Genomic DNA, 6000 nt, shown 5'->3' with positions numbered 1-6000 from the left:
AATAAATCAAATATTCTACTATTCCCTCCCACAAAGACCCTCCCCTATGATAAAAACAACTTCAAAGTCTATAGTCAAACCAAATTACCTATAGAAGTAGTCCCCTCTGCCAAACTACTTGGCATTACTGTAGATGAACACCTCAAGTTTGATATTCATATTCAACAAAATATTAAGAAAACCCACCAAAAGCTAGGTATGCTGTATAGGAATAATCGCTTTCTCTCCAACTCTACCAGGCAAACTCTGGCCTCGACTTATCTTCTTCCTTCCTTACCTCTCCTAACCAACCTGTCCTCCGCTGTCACCTCTAAACTAGAAAACTGCTACAACAAAATCTCTAAATTTGCCTCTAAATCTAAAAATACCACCCATCACTGCCTAACCCTACAATCCCTGAATTGGCTTGAACTCCCAAGCTACCTAGACTATCTCCTGCTCACTACTGCATAGAGACTCATATTTCACCCAACAAAATGCCCCGCTCTAACTAACATCCTTTCTCCTTAAACACCCAACAGAGCTCTCAGATCTGAAAATCAGAACTTAATTACTATCCATAAATCTAAACGTCCTGCTGGCCAACTTCTCCTATCTTTCTCACTAGGAAAACAATGGAATTCCCTTCCCTCCACACTAAGAACCATACCAAACTCAGAAAACTTCAAAACCCAACTATTCAAACACCTGTCTACTAAATGGAAATGTACCTGCCTTCACCCAACCTAATCCAAGGGGGTTCTCGGTCTGGTTCCCAAGTTTTACAACTGTCATAGTTATCGTTCTATGAGCCTATCTAAGCTCTCAACAATTTCTATAGCTTCTCTCTAAGCTCTCACCTCCTACAGCTACCCTCACACAGCCCAACCTTGTAAATATTGTAAAGAGCATACTATTGTTGATGTATTTATGTAAAGCATATTTACATTTTCTTAAAAGGTTTGTATGTAAACTGATTCCACACCTAACACATATCTGTTTTCCTCAAATGAAACTGTGTGATCCCTACCTTCAAGCTTAATGAATTTGTTAACTATGCATGATATTGAATGCATTTATGAGTAACTATTCTACACAAGATCTTTAATATTAACTATAATTTGAATATAAATTGTATAATGCATCTTGGAGCTTTTCTCACCGGGCCTCCACTGAAAATGGGTCAGTTCAGCCCAGTGGAGATCCCCAGTAATCATATTGCAAATAAATAAAATAAATAAATATAACATAATGTATAGAGCAGGTACAATAAGTTCTGTTTCAGGGCAAACCTGTGTTGAATTTAACTATACCACTTTAGATGCTCCAGTTTATGGCTTGATATTGATGCCATGTGGGAAAAAAAAAAAAAAAAAATATATATATATATATATATATATATATATATTTTTTTTTTTTTTGTTGCTAAACTACAGACTGTTTAATTCTAATGTAACAGCAGTGCAGTAAAAATTATTCTAAGCCATTATTACAATTGGCATACTGAACACCATTTCAAAAAATAACATCCAAAGTAGAAATGAATTAAAATTCAATTTTAGTTCCCCTTTCATGCAGTAACCACTATAAGATCTACAAAAGTTAATTATGACTGACATTCTATCAAAAAGGGGTTTCAGTACAGTTTGTACTGAATTTGAGCATAGCACTATAACTATTCTGACTTACGGCATCTTATCTATGGCATAGGAAAAACTAAAAAAATAATATAGGAGTTTTACTTCTGATGTAATGACAAATTGGCAAAGAAGTATTTAGGTTATTTTGAACTCAGCATATTAAATTTAAAATCGAGTATAATGCAACATATCGGACTGTAGCAATGCACACCTCTAATAAAAAGCAAAGTAAATTCAACTACAGAATTGCATAAATCTGTTATTCTACCCTTAGAGGGTTTTATGGCAGTGCAATTATGAATTTGATAACACTACTTGAGTTTCTTCACATTATCGATGGAGTAGGCCAAAAGAAAAAATATTCAACCTTAAAAAAATACAAGTTATTAACTCTAAAGTAATGCCAAACTTTGTAGAAAAAGTATTCTAGGCCATTCTAGCCCATTACTGCATTCAGCATACTGAGCATACTGTGCAGACATTTAGCACAAGTGAAGCAGAATCTAATTCAAAATATCAGAATGTGGAAGCGAGCACCTCTAATCATTAGTAATGCTGCCTATATATAAAATTCAATATCACAGTTTCCCTTTTGAATTTCATTATTAACCTTTCAGATAGTAACCACAGCATACCTTACTATTAAATGATCCTAAGATAATTATTCCAGTCTTAGGGATTTCAGTGCAGCCATGCATTACATTTGGCTAGGCAACTTTAGTTGCTCTAGTCTGTGATATGTTATGCATGACATATGACAAATGAGGAAAACATATTTTGAGTAAAACAGACATGACTTTTCATACATTGTAATGATACAAAATATGAGAAGTATACTGGGTCATTACTGAAAATGGCACAATGCCCCAATGGAAAATGGGTATAATCCAAATTGTCAAATTGTGGTAATAAAGGTATATGAATCATAGCTTGTATCTGAATGTCTTTACCTCATTTCTCCTTTTAGATTTCATCATGAAGCTTTAAGGCTGTAGCAGCAGTGTGATAATCAAATCATAAGTAGCAAAATAAGCAAGGAGAAACAAAGGCTTATAATTTTATATATACACTTGATTTTGTAGAACAAAATTCCTATTTTTAAATTCCATCAGAGTCAGTAGGATGTCGCTATCAATACGATGGCAACAAAGTATTTACTATTAATGTTAAAAAAAAATATTAAAATATCCTTTAGATATAACTTTGCATTGGCCAACTGTTGTAGGTATAGACAAACTAAGTTAACAAAAAGCTTTTTTTTCTTGGCAAACTTTTGGCTGTCTGTATTCATTGATGGTAAAATTGTCAAGGACAGTTATTGTTGAAGTGTTGAATGCCAGTTAAGTGTGGGATTCAGTACTAATGCCTAAATATTCATTTGTAATGAAAGTTTCATCATGAGTTGATTACGTATGTTTCAGTGTTTGCAGTTTAGAGTTAGAGTAAGGACTGCAGGATTAGAGTAATATCTAGGGAAGGGGATAGTTGGTGTGTGTGTGTGTGTGTGTGTGTGTGTGTGTGTGTGTGTGTGTGTGTGTGTGTGTGTGTGTGTGTGTGTGTGTGTGTGTGTGTGTGTGTGTGTGTGTGTGTGTATGTGTGTGTGTGTGTGTGTGTGTGTGTGTGTGTGTGTGTGTGTGTGTGTGTGTGTGTGTGTGTGTGTGTGTCTAGGAAAGGGGATAGTTGTCTTTGGTGTGTGTGTGCATGTGTGTGTGTGTGTGTGTGTGTGTGTGTGTGTGTGTGTGTGTGTGTGTGTGTGTGTGTGTGTGTGTCTAGGGAAGGGGATAGTTGTCTTTGGTGTGTGTGTGTGTGTGTGTGTGTGTGTGTGTGTGTGTGTGTGTGTGTGTGCGTATGTGCTTATGTGTCTCAGTTAATGGAAGTGTAATGAGAAGGATGTTTAATAAAATAATGTGTGGGGTTGGGGTTAAGGACAGGGAATGGTCAAGGGTACCAAACTGGACAGTGTTCAGGTAATTGAGTAAGATAAGATAATTGCAGCAGGAATGTGATCACACTGAATGGTTGCCACTAAATCTTATGGTTAGATCTCTGCATAATGGAAAGGATATGCATTAGTTATAATTCTTTGTTACCTGAGCAGCTCTGCCTCGTGAATTCTGTAAGACAGCAAAGTCATTGATCATGTTAACCAGTAACAATATCTCATGATTGACATTCCCTGTTATCCATATGGTAACCTGACCTTGGCTGTCAGAGGAAATGGTGTTGAAGTAAGAAATCAAAATAACCCTTTTATCACCTCCTAAAAGTAGAAATTGATAAAATAACACTCTATGGCTATTGAGGGAGAAAATTAAATTGAGGATTTTAGAAATGAAGTCCCTTATTAACAGAATTACATCAGTGCATATTGTATGTAATGTCCCAGTCATCATTAAGGTGTAATCAGAAACTTGGAATTTATAGCTGAAAATAAAAGGTTTCAGACAAGTTTTTGATGGTTCATAGGAATCAGGTGTGCACACTGCTAACAAAGACTCCGGTTTATATTTTGCCAACAGTAATTCTCACTCTAACATGAAAATTGCTCACAACCTATGTTAGAGTGAGCAGAGGTTGAACTTTGGTGCACAGGTTACAGGTGGGGCAGAATGAGGTGGATGTTTCTATAACAATAACGTCCTTTCCTGCATACTGAAAGCTCCTAATTAGTAGTTTAGTAATAGGACTATTAACCTTAGCTTTTGCAGCAGAGAAGGAAGAGTAAGTTTTACGTTTTACGCTTAACAAAATGCAGATGAAGATGGATTAAAAAAACTAAAAACAAAAACAAAACAAAAAAATGTTCTGCTAAGCCACAGGAGGCAGGGCATCCACAGTTTAACATGTATATGCCAGCATGATATAGATGTAGAATGTTTAAAATGGATATCATTGTACAAAAATGAAGTGTTAAGCACACACTTGCAAAACAGAAGGGGAAAAAATAAGGGAAATACATATGAAACAGAAGTGGGCCACATAAGCCTCTGAAGAGTATGTTATAAAGTGAAGCTGGTAGTGCAGGTAATTAAAAATAGAATAAAATAAATTAAGGCTGTGCAGGCAAGATGTGAATGGACAGGCATGATTTCATGTAATGAGAATAAGTAAGGAAAACCATCTCAGCTGACAGTAACTGAGTGAGTAGAAGACGGAGAGTTGTGAGTATCAAAGAGTCGCAGGGGATGAAGTAAGGAATTAGACATACTTAGGAAGAAAAATTAATCTCTGTGCAAGGCCATGACAGAGTAGGAGAACAAGAAAGAAGAAGCAGAGAAGAATTAAACAGGTATGAATAAGATTTTAACTACTATTTGTTGGAGACGTTGTCAGGTCCTAAATGAATGGTGCACAGCTTCACCTGCTTGCATTTACTACAACTAAACTTTCAGTGGTGGACACCTACAGATTATTGAATATTTTGTACCTACATGTACCTATATGCTGTTTAAGCACAACATTTTGTTTATTAAATTTGGAAGTCTCCAGTTGGAGTTCTCCATTATTCTCTTGCTTCAAACCATGCCTGTAACATTCTTGCACACCATTATCAGTGTACATTTTCATATATTTGTTCAATTGCATGCATTTTTTGTTTGTAAATTTGTAAATCATTGCACACTTTTTAACTTTTAACATCTCATTCATTATTTATCTGATGCGTGTCTGAGCTTCACCTTATACATGCAGCCATTTCTGCTCTCCCAGTGTACATCTATAGCGTCTTTTCTTGATTAGCAAGATATACCTCTTCACTCAAAGCTCATTATTCAGGAAATCAGTCAGATGGCACAAACAAACACACACACACATTCACACACACACACACACACACACACACACACACACACACACACACACACATATATATATATATATATATATATATATATATATATATGTGTGTGTGTGTGTGTGTGTGTGTGTGTAGACCACACCCCTTCCTCTGTTAGATCCATCCCTTTCATCCATACTCTCAATCTCTGAACATATTTTTATTCGGTCTATATTAATTCATCTAAATATGTATTCATCAAATACATATTCAATGAAGGCTAAACAGTGAAAGTCATTACAGTAAAGCACGGAATTTTTTCCAGGGTTAGGAACCACTCAACCTTTACCACTGCAGAATACATACCACACTAAATCAAACCCATCCAAGTGGGGGGGGGATTGCCCCCCTACCCCCAACTATATATGCCAACTCCAAGATCAGACTATGCTGGGGAAAAGGGCAAAGTTGTGCTGATGGCCCAATAGTTCTTAACCCTGGAAGCAATTCTGTGCTTCACTGTAATGAATTTCACTGTTAAGCTGTCGATGAATATGTGTCCAATGAATATGTATTTCGATGAACTAACAGACCCATTTCTATTAA

The sequence above is a fragment of the Protopterus annectens genome, chromosome 2.part0, assembly GCF_019279795.1.
Source record: "Protopterus annectens isolate FY-2018-M chromosome 2.part0, PAN1.0, whole genome shotgun sequence".
NCBI classification, from domain to species: Eukaryota; Metazoa; Chordata; order Ceratodontiformes; family Protopteridae; genus Protopterus; species Protopterus annectens.
Note: the sequence above shows the minus strand (reverse complement) of the source record.